The 25,017-nt window shown below is 46.4% G+C and overlaps 1 protein-coding gene across 1 annotated transcript in view; it reads right to left on the bottom strand.

Annotated features, from left to right (window-relative positions):
* Window positions 1-25,017, bottom strand: part of NGF (nerve growth factor (beta polypeptide)) — a 51,964-nt gene that overhangs the window by 6,866 nt on the left and 20,081 nt on the right. The window contains exon 2 of the mRNA XM_005859963.2: window positions 676-799. The gene's annotated coding sequence lies outside the window, so the exon portion shown is untranslated. The remainder of the gene's footprint in view (window positions 1-675; window positions 800-25,017) is intronic.

The raw sequence follows: 25,017 nt of genomic DNA, 5'->3' as shown, positions 1-25,017 counted from the left end.
GAAATAAGCAGCCAGAACACGCTGGCACGTGCGGGCACCTGCGGGTTTATTGGTCACTGCAGGGCAGAATGGAAACAGAATCTACTGATCCTTGTTCTTAGAGACACATCTTAAAATGAATGAGGTGAGATCCTATTATCATCTCTTGGGCTTAACTGTCTCGTTAACCATCACAACAAGCCGGGGATGCAGGCCTTGTTATTTCCATTTTGTAGAGGAGGAAGCAGACATGGTGAGAGTAACTGGAACATGGGCACATATCTGGAGGGAAAGGAACTCAGAGCCGGGCCTCTGCCTCCACATCTGGGCTCTCCCCTCGCTCCATTCCATGGCCAAGGGCACGGGAGTGATCAAGGACCTCGCATCCCATAAGGCTGCCTGCACAGAGAGAGCAGGAGCTGCGTGGAAGGTCTGACTGGTGCTCTCTGTCTATGTGAGGCCCTGTGTCCTGTCACTTTAGTGGTGGGCGCTCAGACTCCCAGCATGTCCCTGGCAGCCCTGAGAGCACAGGGACTTCCTCTCCCACCTGGGCCAGGAGAGTCACATGTGTTGGAGGTAGGCCTTATGATCAGCAATGGGATCCACTGCCCCTTCCCCAGCCTGGGGCTCATTCCCAGCCCTCCCGGCAGTTCCAGAGCCAGGAACCACGGTGACATGGACACCCCCGGCGCTTACCTCAGTGTGGCCAGGACGGAAAGCTGCTTCCTTGCAAAAGCCGTTATTGGGCCCGGACGCTGAGCTGAGCTTGGGTCCAGCATGCCATCCAGCCACCTGGACTGCACGACCACGGGCCAGGACTCTGTGGGAGGAAAGAGCTGGCATGAGATGGGCACTTCGCCACATTCTCAGGCAGATGGAGAGCTGTGCCCCAGGCAGGAAGGGAGGGATGTGCCAACAGGACAAACCCCATTTCCCTGCGTTCTGGGATTTTATCAGTATCAGAGCTCAGAAAGGAGCTAGAGCCCAGCTTCCCAAACTGCTTGGGGCTGACCTTGCACAGACCTATGGTGGCATCTTGTGCCAGCGCTTTTGGTTTCTGCTGGGACACAGTCTGGCTGATCTTATGCCCAGCATAGGTGCTTCCAATCCCACACCAGAGTCCTGCTCCAACAGACCCCTAATCCAGCACCAACATGGATATTATTCTGTACATCACACACATGTAGATGTAGTAGACCCAACCCTGGGCCAGCCTAAGATAACATGCAGAAGGAAAAGTCTTAGAACTTGCGAGTAAATTGGTGCTTTGATGAAAATCCAGGCAACCTGACCACTTGACAGATAACAGAGAGCTCTACAGGACTGGGATGGGAATCTCAAGAACCATTGCACAAGCCAAATTCCAGGCATCAGAAGCTATGGAGATCATTCAAGGAGAAAAAAATGCTACCCAGTTTTAGGTTGTAGTTCCTGGAAGCAATGGAAGGTTTCTATTTTCTCACTTGTGTAAACTTTATATATAGGTGCTTTACTCATTTATTCAGCAGTATTTCCTGAGCACCTACTATGTGCCAAGCACTATTTTAGGTGCTGGGGACACAGCAGTGAATAAGATGACAAGATCTCTGCTCTCACGGAGCTTATAGTCTTGTGTAAATAAATAAGATTATGTTCAGATTCTTCTTATGCCATGAAGGAAATACGTGGGGTGTGATGACAGCGGGCAAGTGGCGAGGGGCTACTGTAGACAGGATGCTTAGTGAAGGGTTCTCTGAGGAAGTGGCCTTCACATTGAGATCTGAAGGATGAGAAGAAAAGAGAGAGAGAGAGCATTTCAAGCAGAAGGAACAGCAAGTGCCAAGGCCCTGAGGTAGAAACAAGTCGAAGTTGCTGAGTGAGTAGGGAATAGTCCTAGGAAATGAGTTGGGATGAGGTAGAAGGAGCCAGGTCTGCAGGGACATAGCTGGGAACCATGGTTTTATCCTAAGGGTAATGGAAAGGGAGTGAAGGGATTTAAGCAGGAGAGTTACATGACACTTTTTAAATGAATGAATGAATGAATGAATGAACGACTAAACTATTGTGTCTGCTGCAGAAGTTGTAGGGTGTGGCAGCTCTAATAAAAGAAAAAAATTATAGGATGACATTGTTACCCTTCCTGTCTATATTCTCTTTCCAACGCCCCAAACTCCTTTCCCCTGGGCCTTTTCAAGTCTTTTTCCTTCAACCCCCCCTTTCCAACGCCCCAAACTCCTTTCCCCTGGGCCTTTTTCAAGTCTTTTTCCACTGTGGATCCCCACCAGTTACCTTCCTTCAACCCCCTTCTCATTTTGTGCTACAGAAGCAAATATCAATGAAGACGCTGTAGTCCCAAGTCCCTCACATAGAGGAGCCGAGGACAGAGAGGTACAAGGGCCCCCCGAGTGGTTCTCCTGCTGCTAAAATTCTCATTTTGTGCTACAGAAGCAAATATCAATGAAGACACTGTGGCCCCAAGTCCCTCACATAGAGAAGCCGAGGACAGAGAGGTACAAGGGCCTCCTGCTGCTAGAACCATGAACTGGGTGCTTCCATTCCTCTTCCTTACCCACTTTGCTCAAAATAGCCTCTTTGCTTTGGAAGAACCAGGAAAACCTTCCTACTCAATTGGGGTTCAGGCCTAGAGAAGAACACTTGCTCAGAGACTCTCAAAGAAGGTTATGTTCTGCAGCAAAGAACATTTCCACTCTCTCTGGGTTGGATTTAGCACAGGAGAGGGCGGATGTCATGCGCCCATGGCGTCTGGTTCCATCACTTGTAGGAAAGGGGATCTGATCTAGTCCATACTCTCACTCTCTCTGGGTTGGATTTAGCACAGGAGAGGGCGGATGTCATGCGCCCCAGGGCAAGAGGTTGGCACCATGGCGTCTGGTTCCATCACCTGTAGGAAAGGGGATCTGATCTAGTCCACACTCTTTTTTTTCTTTTTAAGAAAATCTTTATTGTTGAAAATATCACATATGTCAGGGTACCAGAAACTCTTCGTTTTGGTCCAGTTTGCTCTCCTTCTAGGGTAGGTCACTCAGTATCTTTAAGGAGCTTCCTCCGACGTAGGACGAGGAACTGCCACAGGTGATAGCAAAGGTCCCCTCCAGCTCTGATCGTCTGTGACTCAATGAGCGTTAATGTTTTCCAGCCCACATCCCTACTGGGTACTTGACGAATGCTTTCCCCCACTCAAACACTGGAATTCATTCATTCCATTAATTAAACATTAAACCTGCAGGTGCCATGCCAGCTACTGTGTTAGGTGCTAGGGACACAAATAATACAAAATAACATTTAACCTCCGAGAGCAAATAATCTCGAGGCGAGGAAAGGCCAGCACAGGAACTTGTCACATACTTAGCACAATGCGATAAGTATGACAGGTAGTGGGCGCGATATGGGAGGAGGACTTAGTCTTACCTGACCAGACTCGCCAGAGACATACGTTCCTAGAGGAAGTAACATCTGAGGAGGGTTCTTAAGGATAAATAGGAGCTTGTTAGGGAAGATGGCGAGGAAAGGCATCACAGAGCCCCAGAATTCAAGAACTGGCAAAAGGTCCAACGTGACTTCATAGGGGGTTTGGGAAGAGGTGAGAGGAGTATGTGATGGGCCTTACACAGAAGAAGGTGCCTATGAGCTTGTAGAGTTCACTGCTGTGGCCCGCCCACTGGCTGCAGTTTCACAAAAAGCCTCCACTTTTTATCTAGGGAACAACCAGGGAAGTAAGGGTGACTAGAAATATTCTGAATATTCCACTGTATGCCACGATGGCCTCCAATCTAGATGATTAGAAGAAGAGTGAAGTTCAAAGTAAATAAAAAAACGCTACAACCTCTAAGCAGACCTGCCTTTCTGGGGGTCAGCTATAGACCAACCACAAAAGGTTCCCTGCCCCTATTTCTGCATTCTCTGGCCCACGCTGCCTTGGTGCATGCCTGAGTGTTGTATCTGAGACCCTGGCCAGCATCTCCCATGCCTTTGGCCTTCTCTTGTTCAGTGCAGGCACAGGTGGCTCGCTACTGGGGAGAGAAGTCCACTGTCCAGAACACTGGAACACGACGTGATTCTCACAGACGTGACTGCCATTGTTTTCAGTCTCATGCTAGTAGCGGTTGGGGCTCTAAAATTAAATCTGATTTAAATATTACCAGTTTCTAATGCAAAAATATTAGGAACAAACAACCCAAAGGCATCTCTATTTTTAAAACCCTGTCTGTTCTCATGAGGTAATCACTTCATCAGATGGCTCTCACACTTTTATACACCCATGAGAATAAATCCCAGCTCCTCTCGGGACCACGCTCTGTTCCTTCCTGTAGGGCACGAAGGGATACTGGTGAAGTCTGGGGTGCCTCTCCTAGACCCGGACAGCCCTCTCCTATCCTGGGTCTCATGCTTTACAGCAGTGATTCTCAAAGTGTGTACGTAGGAGTATTAGCAATATCTAGGAACTTGTTAGAAATGCAAATTCTAACGCACCTCCTCCCATCCCCGAGTTTAAGCCTGTTGGTATGGTCCTCTCTGTTGATGCTTATCTCAGTGTCCCCTTCACTTTCTTAAGGCCTCAGTGATATTTTGGTCAATTGCAGCCAAGAAGCTTAGATTATTAATGGCAAGTTGTTCAAAATCTAATCAATACATAGTTGAAGGACGCTGACCCTCTGCTGGTAGTTTATCAGGAGGGAAGGGCATTGGCTCAGCTACGGCAGCCTAACTTCAGTCAGCACCCTGCAGAGTCCTCCACGCTCGTACTCCGTGGAAGGTTCTACCTCCCTCTTGGCTCCCACTTTCTGCTGCCCTCCCTCACCCCAAACCCTCTATGGCAGTGCCTCTCAACCCTGCCACACGCTGGAATCACCGGGGGGAGTTTTAGGAGCTCCTGACACCTGTCCCACCTCCAGAGATTCTGATTTAACTGGTCTGGAGGGCCACCTGGGTCTCAGTTATTTATAAAGCTCCCACGGTGATCCCAAGGAAAAGCCAGGGCTGAGAACCACTGCTGTTCAGTGAATGGGACGCTTGACATTGACTTTGATAAGCTAGTAATTAAGAGAAATTATCAAGAAATGAACATGGCTCAGCAAATGTAGAGTGCAGGTGTGGTCACATTATTGGCAACAAGGTGTGAGAATATAGCTCGCAGACTCTCTGGGGGATGCTGTCTCTATCTCCTCTGCCGACCCCGCCACCCCCCACCCCCGGTTGTCTAGATGTAATTGACATTTGTGAATTGGAAAGGTTTTCTTTTTACTCCTTGCATGCCATTTAAAATGTTGTTTGATGTCGGAGCTATGGTTAGCTTATTATTAAGCCCAAGGATTATTGGCTGACATTTTTAATACCAAAGATTTGGGGATGCTTGACCCCAAAGCTCTCTTGGATGACGCTTCAGAAGTAATGGCCGGTTCCAAGAGCAGCTCACACCACATGGAAGATGCTAGAGCGCTGGTGTGAAGAGCAGGCTCCTTTCTCCGGCTTCCACCTGCTGGTGGTCTGCGAGCTGGGAAAACTCACTAAAAATGTTGAGCTTAAGAACACATTGTGGAGGGCGTAATAATTGTTTGTGCTGTGGCTGTGGTTTTCACTGCTGTAACCATCCCCTTTAAATCTCTCCTCTCTCTGTTAGTTCTTATTCTGAGCCTCTACACAAAGAGAACATTTGGAGTCTTTTGCGTTGCATGTCTGTTTTCCTAATTTTTAGCCTAATCAGAAGTTTTCTATTATGGATTATGACTGTGAGGTTTGCTGAGTAGGAGCTCTTTTTTTGGGGGGGAAAAAATTCAATTTTGGCCATTTTGAGATGATTTGATGTGTTTTAACTATTTAGTGGTTTTGGCACATCCAGTAGGAAAATAGTGCATCTGGCACCGAGGACTTAGGAAGACATTAAGGTTCAGCAAAACCACTATTCTTTTTCACTGGAAATTTCAATAATCACAGTTCTAAAGGGCCCTGCCACACACTTCCATAAAAGAGGAATGGTCCTATGGCTCTCTCGGAGATTCTGGGATAAATTACAAAACGCTTCCTGGCATTTCCCAAGAGAGTCAGGCAGCTCAAGGAAGAAGCTATTGTGGTTGATTGACCTTGAGCTGCAGAATCAAAGAGCATTTGCTAGGAATGTGCATGACACTGGGGCGTGTGGTGGGCCAGTCTGTGTGGCATTTCCCTGACTGGATTCCGGAGCTGTGCAATGCCAACACCACAGAAAGGCTTTGGGTACTTCCAGCATTAACGTGGTGAAGATAAGACATGAAACACACAGCGACCTTCTATTATAGGGCTGAGGGCAGTAAATACATTTTTTTTTTGCAGGAATATGCTGCTAAATAACAGTCATTGTAGGGCAGCCCATCAAGTGAGCAAATTCCAGTAATAAATCTGTAATCTCCATGGGAGTGTCAAAAGCAATTGAATAGTTTTTCAAACTTTTCTGTGACCCTAAGAAAACATCTCCTTGGTTCCAACTGGCTGATCCTTAAACCACAAGAAAAAGATCCATTTCAGCTCTGCTTTTGGCCTCTCCCTGCCTGTTGTTTCCATATTTGGGACTAAACACAGGCAGAAGTACTGGGGGGAAAACGGACTCTCAGGTTGGCTGGAGTCAAAGTGTATATCCAATAATACCAGCACCTATCGGGGTCCCCAGCCCACTGCAGACCTCGGGGGACCCCCTGGGATGGAATATGTACATGAATGAAAACAAAACGTTGCCAGTGAACGTGAACTCAGATCCAAGCCCTTTATTCTATTTGTTTTATAGGATTAAATGTCCTCAGCTCTTCTTGAGCTAACCTCTTCCTCTCAGTGTGTGGTATGTTTTCCAAGCAATGGGTCAAGCAATGTTACAACATATAAGTCTATAATGCAATTCAGATGTAATTTAAGAAAGTCAGACAAGCTAAAGATTCATAGTCCTGAGAAAGACCAGGAAAAATCCTGGTTTAACAGACGCGGTGTTCTGGAGCTTTAAAAAAAGGCAGGCAGTCCACCCTTCAAGGAAAGAGGGATGCAGGACAAGCTATGGGACTCGAATGTAAGGATCCCAGTAAAATGCCGCCTTTACCTTTAAAAATGTCCGTGAGGCGAGGGCATTTCTGTGTCACTGCAAAAAACTGGTGAATCTCAACCAGCCTGCATCCGAGAGAACAAGGACCACAAGTAGCCAGCCCCAAACACCCCGGGGGGAAACCGAGTCCCAAGGCCACATCAGATGCCTTCTGACTCCCCACCACTCTGGAGTGACAGCTGCCACCGTGTCTCCTGCTCCCTGTGCATGGCTTTGAAACCATCCCCGTCCCAATGGGCTCCTACCACACAGGGACATACACAACGGATGAGGGAATGTCGGGGATGTCATGGGTGTGGTTAACTGCCCTGAAGGGCTCTTGGATGGGTGTCCTTAAGCTTCCCTCAGGGAGTCTCACCAGCTCTTTTACTGTCTCGGGAGGAAAGGTCAGGGGAGGTGGAATCCTGCCGTCCCTTCTAAAGTCACTGGAGTCTCACATAATCATATTTCAGAACATTCCCAGTCTTCTAGTGTTTCTCTCTTTAGGTTTTACTTGACCGTGACATAAACAGAATAAACACTCCGCACTAGGAAATTCACTCCGGAGCTCACCAGAGGCCCACAGAGTGCATCTGTCTCCAGGGACTTGGCACACTGTGGGCAATTAGACAGTGAAAGATGGGGCAGAAGTTTTCCCCACTCAATCATGATAGTGGTGGTGGGGGGAGGTAGAAAGAGAGAAAGAGAGAGAGAGAGAGAGAGAGAGAGAGATATCAGCCACTCACCCTGTTGCTTCTAAAGAGGTAAGTTTGGAAGTTTAAGACTCAGAGAAATAGAAACTAACTTCAGAATCTCAGTTGTTATTTTACATAATTAGACCGTTGGAGCCGTGAAGAAAGGGCACTGATGACTCTGTGGTCCAGTGGCTTCCCCTGACAGCTGGGCCAATGGAGGCCCCACCAGTTTTCAGCTGGGTGACCTTTAGCAAATGACTTAACCTCTCTGTGCCTCGATGTCTCCACTCAAAAATCGGAATAATTATACCTTCCACCCTGGGCTATTGAGAAGATTAAATAGAATAAGCATTTAGCCCAGTGCCTGGCACCTTGTTGGTGCTACATAAAGACAGGGTGTCCCCAAAATGTATACACACTTTAACAGCTGATACCTCACTTAATTTTCACTCCTTTTCAGGTTTAACAGATTTGAAATAATGGGTGAAGGCAGACTAAGCTTTGAACAAAGAACATTTATCCTAAAGTGCCACTAGACTTTTTTTTATGGGGATACATAAAAGATAAAATTTACGGTAAAAAACTGGCAGCAGTCGACAAATTGAGGACACGCACATGCTGAACAAAATGATTCTTGATGCTTATGACTCCACTGCTTCACGTTATCAGCAGTGCCTGGACCAGAGCGGCCATCAGTTGAAAACATCGGGAAAAAATTATGCCTGTCTGTAGATTCTTTTAAATGTTTCAAGTGAACTGTATGTTAATCAACACTGACTTTATAACCATTCAAAGTGGGTAAACATTTCGGGGGACACCCTGTATTAGCTATTCTTAATATCATTAGAGACAGTCAGCTACACTAGTCATCAGGCAGCGAGTTACTGGCAGGCTGGGCGCAGAACAGAAGTGAAGCCTGTGTCCACCCCGTGTCCCCATCTGGCTGTCTCTGTGCTTCGCGTCCCAATCGTGGCCGCAGAGGCTGGCCGTGCACATGCTCAGTGGCCCCGTCTGCAGCTGCAGGACGATTAACTGCAATCATTTGCCAGCCAAGATGCTGAGTAAGAAACTGAAACGTTTGCCTTTGAAATGATCCATTTTCTTCAGCCCTGTTGCAGTCAAACAGAGGAAGCTGCTCGTTATAACTAGTTGGGGGCGACAGGGAGGGGCCGGCGGTGCAGCGCAGTGTTCTTTGGGTACCGCAAACACTTGCTGGGACCCACAGAGTTAACAGCATCTTAGCATAGGTAATTGCCGCCTTCCAAGGGAATACATCAGGAAAGTGTCCTCATTGTCAAATTTATGCTCAACGATCCAGGGATTTGGGACACATTTAGGCGCCAGCTGGATGGTTGACTTCTTGAGGTCTTTGGTGTTTTTCCATCTGTGGGCCGGTCCTGGACTGGGCACTTAATGATTGTTTACTGAACAAAACTGAAAACTCTTCACACAGCTGCACCCAGCTTATTCAAAGTGAATCAGTATTTCATATTATGTTGGGAAATAACAAGTGGCCCTCCTTTCTATTCCTGGGTAACTTTGGCAATGTGGCGTTTCCCTGAAGGAGCGCGCCCCCTGGGTGGGTGACAGGTGCACTGCTGAGGAGCTAAGAGACTTCGCTCAGTAGACCATTCCGCCTTCATCACGGGCACTAAAGAGCACTCACAGGTGTTGGACAAAACCTACTCCTTCCTGTTTCCAGCTTGCTTATTTTTCTTGTCCAGAATTTCCTTGGAGCAAGCTCCGCTCCAGCAGCCGCTGGTAATGTGCAATCCACTGGGATGGCAATCACCTCATTGTTTAGTTACCACCCCTGAAAGGAGGAAAAAAAGCAAGAAAGAAAGCAGAGCTCACACATACAGAAGAGGGTGGAGGCTGCGTGATGATAATGAAAACCATTTGCTGGCGTTTCACTCCTTCCTTTGTGAACCAGCCGAGTGGCTGGCACCAGGCCTCTGTCTGTGAGGGAGCTGCACCTCCAAGGCCTTCCAGGGACCCGCTCCATCCTGCCCATCAGGAATGTCACCCTTTGTCCCAGGAAGGAGGGGGCTTGACTAACCACCCCAGCTCCCTTGTCCACAGCCACCAGGCCATCTCCAGCTCTCACCATCGGTCTCCCCCAGGGCACCACCCCTCATGTGATGGTGCATTGACCTCGGTTCTTTCCAAGCTCTGCCTGAGCCAGCCTTCGGTTCACTGTGTGGGAAGGTCTCTCCTCTCTAGTCTGCATCCTGTCCGCCTATCTGTGTCCAGGACTTGCAGCCCAGCTTTCTTTTTAACTGTTTCTACTTTTCTTTTTATTCCACAGACCTGATTTCCATATTCCTAAAATATAGATTCATACTTTTTTTAGGATAAGAAACAAAAAGAAATAAAAATTTACAAGCAAAACGAACAAAAAAATTCCAACAAACAAAAACCCCAAAACCCCGCAACAGGTAGAACAGTGTAGATTTGCCAAAGCACGTCTGTTTGGCTTGCACTGTCCCTGAGAGAGGAATCGCCTCCAAAGGCGCATGCTATAGTTATGGACAAGATCCCTCCTACCAGATGCTCTGTGCTCAGTAAGTCTGAGTGCCCCCCTCTCTGCCCACTTCTCAAATCTACCGCAGCATCTATACATGTCCTATTCAGGTCCGTAGAGCATGGCAGCATTATCTCCATCAACACTACCTCCATCACCATGACTATGACCTCCACTCCCATCATTGCCTCACCATCACCACCACCATCATCTGCTCCCACACTTCCTCCCACCACCATCCTATCACTACCTGTTACCACCATCAACATGACCACTTGCACCATTTTACCATCACTGTTACCACTCCCACCTTCAATACCAACATCACCATTACTACCACCACCACCACCACCAAAGGATTAAAGAACTTCCTGGAGTCCAAGAACTGACCACTATTCCCCAAGACCTCCTCTAGGCTGTCAATAGAATCAGCAAGACTGGGGGTCACTTAGTTGCTTCCCGAGTAGGTAGATGAACGGTTTAGGTCCATATAATGCCCAACTGAACTGGATCTACTCACGAAAGCATTGCTCTCCTGTATATTCTATTACAGTATATCCAGAAACCATTCTTTTTATTTTGTTTTCTTTCTCCTGATATATTTTTGAGTCAACTTTGTTTTCCCAGATGACCACTTGCACCATTTTACCATCACTGTTACCACTCCCACCTTCAATACCACCATTGCCATTACTACCATCACCATCACCACCACCACCACCACCAAAGGATTAAAGAACTTCCTGGAGTCCGAGAACTGACCACTGTTCCCCAAGACCTCCTCTTAGGCTGTCAATAGAATCAGCAAGACTGGGGGTCACTTAGTCGCCTCCCGAGTAGGTAAATGAACGGTTTAGGTCCATATAATGCCCAACTGAACTGGGTCTGTTCACGAAAGCATTGCTTTCCTGTATATTCTATTATAGTATATCCAGAAACCATTCTGGAAGCTGCTTTTTATTTTCTTTCTCCTGATATATTTTTGTGTTAACTTTGTTTTTCCAATAATGTAGATGTCAACATTATTCAGTTTAGACCTTGATACATTTATCTCCAAAGAGGAATGACTATCTCAAGGACATTATGTGTACACACACACACACACACACACACACTCCAGAAGGTAAATGAGGAATTATGGGCCTGGTCCTCCAAAACGAGGCAGGTTCTTTTGTTTGCCTGATGGAATGAGTTAAGGAAAAGTGCACAATGTTTGCCGATCACTTTGGGGTTTTTCTGCGTCTTCACCCCTGGAGACAAGTGGATTTGTGCTTAGGTCTGCAGGAAGGAACGCGCGTGCGCTCTCTCTCTCGCCCCTCCCCTCAGCCTCTGCCTAGACTGACTCCCTGGCAGTGATTGGCTCCCGCTTGAAAGAGGGGCGTTCCCTGAGAGTTAAAGGCCAGGCTCTCTCCTGGCCCTTCTGTCCCAGCAGGGAAAGGGACCCACCAGCTAGCTGGCCCAGGAGGCAGGCTTCTTTCTCAGCCACTTGTTCAGACTGAGTGGGGAGCTTCTTCCTGTAGGGCCATGAGGGTGAGTATGCCATCACTGGAAGTTTGAGCTTGAGCTTGGGGGAGAAAGGGCAGGGGTGGGATAGAAATCCCCAAGGAGCCCCCTTAGGCTGTCTGAGAGGTAGTGTTTAGGATAGAATTACCTATATTTTAGGTGTAAAGTTCAATATAATGTAATATGATGTGTTAAAACATGTTAAGTAGTTCCCTAGAATAAACTGTGGGTTAGAAGTGAATGCAATTACTACCACTGATCACAACATTTATTGTATTGTATGTGCCAGGCGCTATACCTAGGGCTTTCTATATTTCCTCCTTTAAAATACTTACTAAAATCTTCTGAGATAGGAAAGGAACTTCCATTTGATAGGAAAGGAACTTCAGCTTAGCATGCAGAGGGCAAGTGCAAAGCCACCCTGCCTAGGGAATGGGAGGATGGAAAAGCCCAGGTCTCCCACTCTCTGGTCTCTCCTCTTCACCCCGCTCTGGTCTGCTCAAAATCTGACCATGCAAAGGAGCAATGGCTGTGTTTTGCATTCGAGGGTCCATTTCTGTTCCTGTGATATGGATAATGTATAGGCAGGATTCTGCATGTTTTCTATTCTTGACTTTACTCATTTCTTTTTAGAATCTAGTACTGATTTTCTAATTGTAATTGGCCTTGACTCCTCCACTTGTCTGTCACCAGACCCTCCTAGCTTACAACCTTGAGGGCGACCACAGACCATGCTCCCTCCTCATTGAGATACTCTATCCACCCAGAAACAGACCCACGGTTCTGGCAGAAATGTAGGCACAGAAGATAGATGCTTAGAATGTGGGGTTGTTTCTTACTGGGCAGTTTATAAACATAGGAATGTGGCGATTCCAGTTACTCTCCTACATTTTCTGGATAAGGTTTACTGTTAATTGTGAGACCATGGAGGGGGCTGGCGGGGGGGAGGGCACAGGCAAGACATGATCTACTCACTCTGGACTGGGGTGGGATTCTCTGTTGGTTGGCATTTTGGGCGTGAAGACCAAGCCTGAGGCTGATGGAGCCAAGTGGGGTCTGTTAATATTGCCATTCGTGGACATGCACTAGAAAACCACCTCATGCATTTATTTACAAAAACATCGAAATAAATAAAAATTTACAAGCAAAACGAACAAAAAAATTCCAACAAACAAAAACCCCAAAACCCCGCAACAGGTAGAACAGTGTAGATTTGCCAAAGCACGTCTGTTTGGCTTGCACTGCCCCTGAGAGAGGAATCGCCTCCAAAGGCGCATGTTAGAGTTATCGACAAGATCCCTCCTACCAGATGCTCTGTGCTCAGTAAGTCTGAGTGCCCCCCTCTCTGCCCACTTCTCAGATCTACCGCAGCATCTATACACGTCCTATTCAGGTCCTTAGAGCATGGCAGCATTATCTCCATCAACACTACCTCCATCACCATGACTATGACCTCCACTCCCATCATTGCCTCACCATCACCACCACCATCATCTGCTCCCACACTTCCTCCCACCACCATCCTATCACTACCTGTTACCACCATCAACATGACCACTTGCACCATTTTACCATCACTGTTACCACTCCCACCTTCAATACCAACATCACCATTACTACCACCACCACCACCACCAAAGGATTAAAGAACTTCCTGGAGTCCAAGAACTGACCACTATTCCCCAAGACCTCCTCTAGGCTGTCAATAGAATCAGCAAGACTGGGGGTCACTTAGTTGCTTCCCGAGTAGGTAGATGAACGGTTTAGGTCCATATAATGCCCAACTGAACTGGGTCTGTTCACGAAAGCATTGCTTTCCTGTATATTCTATTATAGTATATCCAGAAACCATTCTGGAAGCTGCTTTTTATTTTCTTTCTCCTGATATATTTTTGTGTTAACTTTGTTTTTCCAATAATGTAGATGTCAACATTATTCAGTTTAGACCTTGATAAAATTATCTCCAAAGAGGAATATTTATGACTGTCACAAGGACATTATGTGTACACACACACACACACACACACACACTCCAGAAGGTAAATGAGGAATTATGGGCCTGGTCCTCCAAAACGAGGCAGGTTCTTTTGTTTGCCTGATGGAATGAGTTAAGGAAAAGTGCACAATGTTTGCCGATCACTTTGGGGTTTTTCTGCGTCTTCACCCCTGGAGACAAGTGGATTTGTGCTTAGGTCTGCAGGAAGGAACGCGCGTGCGCTCTCTCTCTCGCCCCTCCCCTCAGCCTCTGCCTAGACTGACTCCCTGGCAGTGATTGGCTCCCGCTTGAAAGAGGGGCGTTCCCTGAGAGTTAAAGGCCAGGCTCTCTCCTGGCCCTTCTGTCCCAGCAGGGAAAGGGACCCACCAGCTAGCTGGCCCAGGAGGCAGGCTTCTTTCTCAGCCACTTGTTCAGACTGAGTGGGGAGCTTCTTCCTGTAGGGCCATGAGGGTGAGTATGCCATCACTGGAAGTTTGAGCTTGAGCTTGGGGGAGAAAGGGCAGGGGTGGGATAGAAATCCCCAAGGAGCCCCCTTAGGCTGTCTGAGAGGTAGTGTTTAGGATAGAATTACCTATATTTTAGGTGTAAAGTTCAATATAATGTAATATGATGTGTTAAAACATGTTAAGTAGTTCCCTAGAATAAACTGTGGGTTAGAAGTGAATGCAATTACTACCACTGATCACAACATTTATTGTATTGTATGTGCCAGGCGCTATACCTAGGGCTTTCTATATTTCCTCCTTTAAAATACTTACTAAAATCTTCTGAGATAGGAAAGGAACTTCCATTTGATAGGAAAGGAACTTCAGCTTAGCATGCAGAGGGCAAGTGCAAAGCCACCCTGCCTAGGGAATGGGAGAATGGAAAAGCCCAGGTCTCCCACTCTCTGGTCTCTCCTCTTCACCCCGCTCTGGTCTGCTCAAAATCTGACCATGCAAAGGAGCAATGGCTGTGTTTTGCATTCGAGGGTCCATTTCTGTTCCTGTGATATGGATAATGTATAGGCAGGATTCTGCATGTTTTCTATTCTTGACTTTACTCATTTCTTTTTAGAATCTAGTACTGATTTTCTAATTGTAATTGGCCTTGACTCCTCCACTTGTCTGTCACCAGACCCTCCTAGCTTACAACCTTGAGGGCGACCACAGACCATGCTCCCTCCTCATTGAGATACTCTATCCACCCAGAAACAGACCCACGGTTCTGGCAGAAATGTAGGCACAGAAGATAGATGCTTAGAATGTGGGGTTGTTTCTTACTGGGCAGTTTATAAACATAGGAATGTGGCGATTCCAGTTACTCTCCTACATTTTCTGGATAAGGTTTACTGTTAATTGTGAGACCATGGAGGGGGCTGGCGGGGGGGAGGGCACAGGCAAGACATGATCTACTCACTCTGGACTGGGGTGGGATTCTCTGTTGGTTGGCATTTTGGGCGTGAAGACCAAGCCTGAGGCTGATGGAGCCAAGTGGGGTCTGTTAATATTGCCATTCGTGGACATGCACTAGAAAACCACCTCATGCATTTACAGGAAAACATCGAATGTAATATCTTTGTTGAGTTTAATCAGAACCAGAGTAAAATTCCAGTTGCCAAGAATAGAAACTTACCCTAATGATTTCATTTTTAGCCCAAAATATACAGTGTTTTCTCTGCCTGCTCTGTTTGTCACTTTCTAAAACAAGAAATTACCCAGCGACGACTTTGGTTTGAGGGATGGGAGGGAAGTAATAAACACTGAGCAGCAAAGCAAAGCGATCGAGTGTCGAAGGGCCTCGGTGGACGGGCATTCGGAAGCAAGTTCAGTTGGTGAATCGTTGCCTTTATTTCCCAGGACCCTGTGAATCACTCGGTCAGGGTTCCCTCGTCCAGGCTGTGTGCTCTCGGCAGCGAGCACTTCATAGGGCAGAAGTGAGTCAAAGGCAAGAAGAGGAAGTTGAGTTACCATCTGTGTATTTTTCAGGCAGACATAGTTGTTTTCAAAGTTTCATCTTCTAGAAAATGGCCCTTTTCTAGAAGAACGAGAGTCTCAGGCTGTGAGGAAGAGACAGGGCACCTAGACAGAAGAGAAGCTGTTCGTTCTGATTTGTCATATTGAGTCGAGGAAATGGTTTAGATTAGGAATCATGCTGCTCTGATGCAGCAGGATGGTGGTTTCCAACTTTCAGATCTGGGGTGGAAACCTGGCCCTCCAGCCTACTGCCACCAGACGCTCTTTAAAAGAGACAGGGCCGCTGCCCTCTTTGAACTTCTCAGGAATAGCGTGAGCAGGAAGGAACAAGTCATCAGAAGGCTCTCCACCAGGGAGCACTGACTGTCACCTATAGGACAACAGTGACATTTTGGCAGACGCATCAGAAGGGCACACACTGGCCATGAATCATGTGGCTTGGCCCCTTCCCACCGGGCACCATGGGAATCTGAGTAATGCTGGCACTGAGGATGGCCCTGGCTCTGGGGCTGGATCTGTTGCTTCCAATTAGGGGCCAGCCTGGGGCTGAGCCCAGGTCAGGGACAGAGGGAGAAACCGATCTCATTTCCGATCAGCTTGGAGCGTGATGAGTGCTTATGGCGTGAATGGATGAGTCTCGAACAGATGGACTCAGACCAGCCCAACACCTGCAGGCACTGGGAGAGCTGAGTGAGCTGGGATTCGCCCTACCGTTAGGAAGCCTGATGTCATGGTGGAGGGAAAACGAAGATGTGGAGGGAGGAAGGTGGACCTAGAGTACAAAGCAATTGAGAGAGGAGGGGAGTGGGAGAAAGAATAAGAACAGTAAATGAGGCGTGAGAGAGGGCAACAAAATGACAAAGGAGAATGAGCAAGGAAAGGAGGGTGAAGAGAGAGACCCAAAGGGCAAAGGAGCAATAGAAAGAGAGGGGAGCTGCTGAGAGAGGAACCGGCGAAAGGAGGAAATGGAAGATAAAGGCAGAGGTTGGGAGCAGACCTTGAAGATGGCCTTGGCCTCAGCTTTTGGAAAGTGGAAGAAATCCTTGCACAGATCATAGTCTCTGCTGGTGAGATGTGACTCTGGGTTTCCCTAGAGAAACAGCCCGAGCAACAGCTAAACAGCCACTAGCAACTCCCCCAAAGAACCCAGATTTCATCAAACTGGCTTCTGGTAACCTTACCAGATAATCCTGCTGATATTTTCCAATTAGCAGTCTATTAGAATATGATTTTTACTGGAAACATTCCATTTGAGCCCAAACCCAGTGATAACATTGCTTGGCAGAGTGACACAGTGATTTCATTCCATAGGTTAGGACAAGGCCACATCCCAGGATACTACACAGCATGTTCAACACAAAAGTCCTTCATTCCAGACCCGCTGTGCTGGGTGTGCCAGACTGGCGCGCTTAAGATAAATGAGATTAAATGACCTCACTATTATCAGATTCAGAGAAAATGCCTTGGAAAGAAATGGCAAGTGAAAAGGATCAAAAGACAATGTGGGGGGAATTGGGGCTTCCCATTGATGCTCCGATCCAGCTGCAGTTCGTTAGAATGTAAACTGTGTTCAATCAAATCCTCTGTCATGAATAAAACCCCAAACCAAATCCAAACACAGATAAATGGTGATGTACTTGGATTTCACTTGGGGCTTGCATCATTGCTCCACCAGGTGTCATGCATAAGTCTCGGGTGCAGGCCACGGCTCCATTCTGCCCGCGCCACTGCCATTTCCCTGTTACTGCTGCCCAGCCAGTTAGTGAGTCCTTCTCTTCCTGGCACTCAAGCATTAACGGCAAACCAGGAAGGTTGGGCACCTGGAAACCACCTCCTAACAAAAACGACCGGATGGATTAGAAATGTTACGGATGCAGGAAAGCTTTCACGGGACGAGGGAGAAGAGCTGCTCTCCATCGTTCCGGGAGACACAACTGGGATGAATGAGCAGACCTGGGGTCTTCATCAACATGAGGTTGCTGAGAATATCCAGCAAAAGGGCTGCCTGCTGAGGTGGGATTTCCATCATGAGCCCTGTTCAATGCGGGAGAATGGCCTCTCATGAAAGAGTACTAAACTAAAAGTCTATTCAATTATAAGCAACCAGGACAACTCAAAGGAGGAAGGGAGGCAGGAAAGGAAGAAGGAAAGGAGGGAAAGAGAGAAAATGCGTCATAGTGTCAACATGAGGGTGATTCTTCATGTTCCACAAAGTGAGCCTGGGAGGTGGAGACCTGCAGACTCAAGTTACTCAGCTGACTGCCTTCACCGAGGCCGGTACCACATATAACTGCTCATTCAGGAAGCCTCATCTTGGTAATATTAGAATAAAGCTAATTTTAAGTAGATGCATATGTTAAAGGCAGACACAGGGGGGAAAAGACTAGAAGGAAATACAGCAAATGTTAGCGGTACTTGAGTTAGAGGATTATGGGTAATTTTTGTTTATTCTTTATACTTTTCCATATTTTCCAAATTATTGCAATGATCCATGAGTAGCTTTTATAATCAGAATAATGTATTTTAAAATACTTTGACAATATTATATCTAAAACTATTGAAATGTCCATAGGTTTTACCTATTAATTCCACTTTTGAGACTTTATCCTAATAAAATAATCTGAAAAGGGAAAAAGATACACTCATGATTTTTGTGTGTGTGGGTAAATGATTTATAATTGCAAAAGCAGGCGCCAAGTGTTCTCCAATAGTGGGATAGTTGTTAGTTACTTTGGGGAAATTCTTTTTCAGGAACTTCTCTGTAGTCATTCAATATGAAAAACTGTGAAGACAACAGGAACAAGGAGACATGCTTGTGCTGTAGTGTGAAAGGAGGGAAAAGCAGGTTTGAGGAGACTGAAATCATTGCAGCCAAGGGAAATCACATGTGCATAGGAGCCAGGTCTGGAAGTAAATACTTAAAATGAAACCAGTTGTATTGAGTGTTAGAACTTCGGGTGATCGCCTCCTCTCCTTCATTTTCCAAGTGGTTCATAATGTTGTTATAATGTCTTTATAATGAAAGTAAAGTCCATAAACCTTTCCATATGTTCTTTCTGTAAACCCTTCAGGTTTCGGGCGATACCAGATACATTCCCGCGTCAGCGTTCGCCCCACGGTGCCTAGTCTAAGCTGTTTCGTTCTGCAGTGGCTCAGTCAGTGCTGCTGACTAAGTCCCCAGGTTTACTCTGTGGCTTTGGCGGGTGCAGGTAGCGGACATGCTCAACCTGTGAGCAGCCTCTTTGTTTTCTCAAGTTACAGATTTATCATGTTGAACAGAGAATTAGAAACTGCTGAATGGCTCGGATGTCTGTGGACACATTCCCTGTATTTGGCAGTTCTTGGCCATGAATGTGAAGGGTTGAGGACTCAGATTCTCCTTTATCTATTGTTGGCTTGGGCGGCTGCATACTCTAAAGCTCACATAAGGTTTGGATATAATGTCAGCTTCTGATTATCTGTTACATGGGAGGAAAAAATTGGAAACAAACCGCCAAGCTATTTGTAGTGCGTATCGTTTGGTTTTGTACACCCCAGTTTGGGGGCAAGAGCAGTGGGAGGAGGCGGAGGGGAACCACCAATGTGTGCCTGCCACTTGCCCAGCGTTATACTAGGGCCTTTCACCGTGTTGCTCACTTACACTTATCAGATAGACAAGGGAACTGAGATGCCGAGATATGGTAACTTGTTGCAGGCCACACAGGCGAGGAAAAGGAATGATCTAGTCCCAAAGCACATACTGGCATAGTCCACAAAGTGAAACAAATCACTTGCCATTAGTCTAGAACTGACTTTAATCACCAGGGGTTCTTCTACCACCCGTGGTTCTCAACTAGGAGTGACTTTGACCCCCGACAACACCCCAGGAGACACTTGGCAACATCTGGAGACATTTTTGCTGGGGGGTGCTACTGGCATCTTGTAGGTAGAGGCCATGGATGCTGCTAAACATCATATTGTGCACAGGACCACCTACCACAGTGAAGAATCATCTGGGCCAAACTGTTAATAGAGTTGAGGGGGAGAAAGTTTGCCATATCATAATAGAACCCAATGTAACTCACCCCACTAACTTCACTTCCTGTTCACTTATGATATTAAGTTTCCGTGGCTCTGAACAGTTCTCAAAGATATGAAGCATCTGAGGTGCTGTTTATTGGTCATATAATTAGGAACCACTGAGCATATGTAAAGCAAATAAATGTGCATAAAATCTGGATGACAGTGCCAAGTTTAACTCTGAAATTTATGAGGGGAGTTCATAGTGAAATTGCCAGCAAGAAATTAACAACTCCCCAAGTGTTACCAATTGTGGCTAACCCTAATCTGTATTAAATTCTACGATGAATAGCTAAACATTCACGGAGTCTCACTCGGGATTCCCATATGTAAAATCGGAAACTTGGCTGTTCTCCGATGACAAGGTCAAATCACTAAGTTTTAACACTTCAGCTGTGTCTATAAGCAGAGTGTAAATTGCTTTAGTTTGCTGTGGCTGGCCTATTTGGAGGGGGAGCACACATTAATTTTGTTCCTTCTATGTCATCAAGACAGCCCCTGGAAAACCGGAGTTAATGAATTAGTCAATATTTTTGTGGTTCACCATAATTTTGAGGCACAGAATTGTAACAGTATTTGAGAAAGACTCTTAGAAACTCTGCAAAACTGAAAAGGACTCAGGGATCATCTGATTTAGTCTTTAATCGATCAAGTGGTATTCATTGGATGACCTACGATGTGCCCAACACCATGCTCAGTACTGTAGAAAATACTAGGCAAGTATAAAGCATGAATTTTGCCTTCCAGTAATAAACAATATGGGAAGGAGATAAGACAAATGCACAGGAAATATTTAGTGAATAACTTGGGTTCTAAATTGTTTTGTATAGACTGTCAGCAATGACGGGGTTCAGGGAAGGTGTATCACATAAAATTGTTGATATTTGTTCACTTGTGTACCTGTCCATTATAATGACAGCTACCTGCGTGCAGGGACCTAGAAGGCACTTTCTACTCTGTATCTGTCTTGGTGTCTAGGCAGAGCCTGGCCCGTGAAAGCCAACTAGTAAATGTCCATTTAATAAGGGAATGAATGATCTCAATGGGTAATGGGCCTGATCTTGGCCTTGAAGCCACAGGAATGTCTTGACCAACGTTTCCCACTCCTGGGATGTCCAAAGAGGTTTGGTAAAACAAGGGTTCCATGGCCAAATGGTTTTGGGAATTGCTCGGTTAGAAATAGCTCTCTCTAATCAGAGCTTCCCATATTCTAATACGCATTGGGTCTAGAAGGACTCACTGACTTGGGGTCAAATTTATTTGCTCATGGAAACATATCTTACTAAATATTTGGTAACATAAATTTGACTTAAGATACCAAGAAATCCACGTTGAGGATAATTAGTCTAACTATCCAAAGGAAATAGCTTCTTGAGTTGACTAATGCTTTGAAAACCAGTATGCCGGAGCTCATACAGTTATGATTTGGGGATCTTCTAGAAAGAGTTCAAAGGAAGTCCTGTCCTTTGGGGCCAGGCCTGTATGAAGGAAAGACCAGGACACTTTTTATGCCGCCCTAAGTAGCTGTTCTCAACGGCCTCTCTGGAGCTCTGGCTTAGAGAGTCCTACTTTGGCGTGTGGCCATGGCTTGAGCCTGGGACGCACATTTTTTTAAAAATTTGGATGAGTCTTTTCTTAATATTCCCACTGGGCTTGTACTTTTATTTTTTAAATGTCTTTTGCCCTGAACTGCTCAACTGGGCTTGATAACTTCCCAGCAGGCTGCTGGCTGCAGAGCATGACCTGGGATAGCGGCTGTTTGTTTCTCTGTAAGTCTGCGCTTGCTTTGATTTGGGTGGGTTTCCTTCCATAGTTTCCCATTATGAGGATCACTTATGGGACCAAACCACTAAAAAGGCAAAAGCAAAATTGTGTTTCTTTGTTAAAAACGCTTTCCTTTTGAAATATATCTTTCAAATGTACAGTTATTTTTCCTTTTCTGATCAAACTTTGAAACAAGTCATCCAGACCCCAAAGGGTTTTTATTAAAAGACAAAGCAGCTTAAAAATAATTGATGGTGAACTGGGGAGTTGAGTAACGTTCTATTACCATCAGGAGCAAATACAAGCGGATGGTGACACATTTTGTGAATGATTTCTATTTCAACATCTGAGCCTGAGGATACAAATGAGAAGGCAGAGCTAAACCATTTTTGCAAGTAGCTTTGATTTTAAGATAAATTTGTGAAATGATTCCTAGCACATTGTGTCAGGTTCTATCTATCTCAACTCGTGGCCATGAATTTTGTACCCGGACCCCTCGCAAAAGAGCCGGTCATAGCACAGCCTGGGGGGGGGGGGGGGGGGGGGGGGGGGGGCGGCACGGGTCCTGAGGATGGCATTACAGAAAGACCCCACCCAGTCCGTTACTGCAAATCATTGGATGTGATTCCAACATTGAGGAATGAAGTTGTCAAACTCTATGGCAATGTGGCAGAATGAGGCAGGAGCAAAAGTCTAACTCACCAAGATTTGTCTACCTGCTGCTATTGTGGGCGTATGGCACACCCTCCCCTTCAAGACAGGCCCTGTGACCCTAGTGGCTCAGGTCTCATCAGCTCTTTGGTCACATTTACTCTGCTGCTGTCCCCAGCGCTGGGCTCTGCCTGCGCAGGCCTGACAGGAGGTCACTGTGCACTGCTCTGCTGTGGCTGCTCCTGTGCCCAGGGTTCTAATGAAACACGGAGACCATCTCTCAGAAAATGTACAAGCCCTTTGGGCACAATGCCTCTTGTAGATGATATGAACTGGGCTTAAGTCACATAATTTATGGCTAGTGCTTGGCAACTGTTCAACTGAATTCAACAAACATGTAATGAGCACCTGGGCCCCGCAGGTGCAGCATGCTGGGAAGTTAGGAGGGGAATAGGCTGGTCTGGGCGGGGTAATAAGAGAAGCACACAAACAACTAACCCGAAACAGAATGAAAGTATACTATCGACTCACTTGCTTAGCAAATATATAGTGAGCACCTACTATGTGTTAAGAGCACTGTTCTAGATGTGGGGATACAGTAGTGAACAGAGTGGGGACGGGCTCTGCTCCCAGGGAGCTTAAATTCTAGTGGGGTGGACAGAAAACACAGAACAAATAAGCAACAAAAAGTCAGTTGGTGGTAAGGGCTGGAAAAAACAAAAGCCTGGTGAGGGTTTGGGAATCGCAAGTTGAGGAAGTGCTGGTTCGGTCAGGGAAGGTCTTTCCGATGAGGTGATGTTTATAAAGAGACCTGGATGAAGTATGGGAGACAGCTCTGCAGAAACGGGGCCGAGGGTGGCCAGTGTAAAGGTCCTGAGGCAGGAGCACGCTTGGCAGAAACATCGACCATGCCCCTGCGGCGGGGGCAGATGATCGCCGCCGGAGAGAGGAGCAGAAGGTGAGATCTGAGACGCAAACAGAGCCAGCTGTTGTAGAACGTTATGGATCCTGGTGAGGGCTTTATTCTAAAGGAGAAAGGAAGCCATGAGAAGGCGTTGAGCAGGAAAATGACACGTCTTGATATGTTTTTAAAGGAGCACCCTGGCTGGGAAGAGCATGAGTGGAAGCAGGAAGATTGGTTAGATCAGCGGTTCTCAACCTGTGGGTCGCGACCCCTTTGGCGGTCGAACGACCCTTTCACACGGGTCGCCTAAGACCATCCTGCATATCAGATATTTACATTACGATTCATAACAGTAGCAACATTACAGTGATGAAGTAGCAACGAAAATAATCTTATGGTTGGGTCACAACATGAGGAACTGTATTTAAAGGGCCAGAAGGTTGAGAACCGCTGGGTTAGATGGTTCTTGTAATAACCTGGGTGAGAGGAGGGGGCGGTCTGGGCTAGGATGGCAGGGTAGAGGAGGTGAGAGGACATTGTAAGTGGGGTAGGTGGAAGGAACAGGGAAGAATAGGATTCCCGAAGTGATGTGGAAAAGTGGGGAAGGGGAGAATCAAGGATCCCCAAGGTTTCAGCATCCAGCTGGATGGAGGTGTGATTTGCTGAGATGGAGAGCTCTGGGGAGGAAGCCGGTATTAAGAGCAGAATGACACGTTTAGGTTTAGACATCTTAAATTTGAGCTCCTTAGACATACAAGTGGAGCGTTTGAGTAGGCAGTTAATACAGAAATTTGGAATCAGGCGGAGAGGTCAAGGGCTACATTTTGGAAATATCTCGCTTTGGAACTCATCTGGGTAAGGAGCCTGCAGAACTAGGTCACCGAGGTTTATTACGGGATCCAATTTCTGACCTTCAGTTTCTGCAGATGAAATTAAACAAGTCTCCCCTCTCTGAGACCCCCCTAACCGCCGCTGCGCCTTCCCTGGTAAGTCTCTGGAAGGTTCCTGAAAGCAGAGACTCTGTCTTATTTAGCTCCCAACCCCTCACACGGCCGTGCATGCACCTGTCACATCAGCGCCCACAAACCACGGCTGAGTTGGAATGCCACCTACTATGCCCCCAGGGCTGTGCTGTGTGCTGTGATGTTGGGAGTGGGATCAGGAACCAGTGGGGAGTCAGTCTCATCGTACATCAACCAGCAGAGAAACTGAGGGACCATCTGTCAAGAAAGAGACTCACAGTGGCAAGGGTCCCAGGGTCCAGTCTTGTCTCTGTTACTCGGGGACACTGGGTACGTCACCCCATCTCTGGCTTCAGTCTCCTCATCTGTCCAATGGTCTGGACCGATTATCTCTAAGATTCCTTCCGGATCCCTGCCTCACCAAAGGAAGCATTACCTGTAGGGTAGCTGGGAAGAGATCTAAGACCTGCTGAGGGCGGGGGGACTTGAGTTCGCCCTGATATTCCTTTCACACTCACATCTACCTCAGGGAAATTCAGAAAAGAAGACAATTGATATCTGCTCATTTGCCTACTTTTTTCATATCTTTAAAAGAAAATTAAATATACATATTTATTTCAATGAATATATATATTTCATTTTCATATGACTAGTGATAGCTAAGATTTATCAAATATTTTGTATATGCCAGTGGGTATGAAGTGGATGATCTCATTTCATGCTCATGCTAGCTCTGTGAGTACAGCTGTTTTCTTGCACAGAGGAGGAAACTGAGGCCATATATATGTTTGCCTTGCTGAATTTCAAAAACCAACCGACCAACAAACAGATACACTCTAACAGTGTTTTACCCAAATTACATCATTTTAACCTAGAAAATCTCAAAAAGTGTCATACAACTGAGATTAAACTTTTATATCTTAGAGCAATTGAAATTGTTTATTACCTAACTAGCATTTTAAGGCAAATTTTTCTCAACGGATATT

The sequence above is a fragment of the Myotis brandtii genome, unplaced genomic scaffold, assembly GCF_000412655.1.
Source record: "Myotis brandtii unplaced genomic scaffold, ASM41265v1 scaffold131, whole genome shotgun sequence".
Taxonomy (NCBI): domain Eukaryota; kingdom Metazoa; phylum Chordata; class Mammalia; order Chiroptera; family Vespertilionidae; genus Myotis; species Myotis brandtii.
The sequence above is the reverse complement of the archived record's forward strand: the minus strand, read 5'-3'. Positions and strand labels throughout refer to the sequence as shown.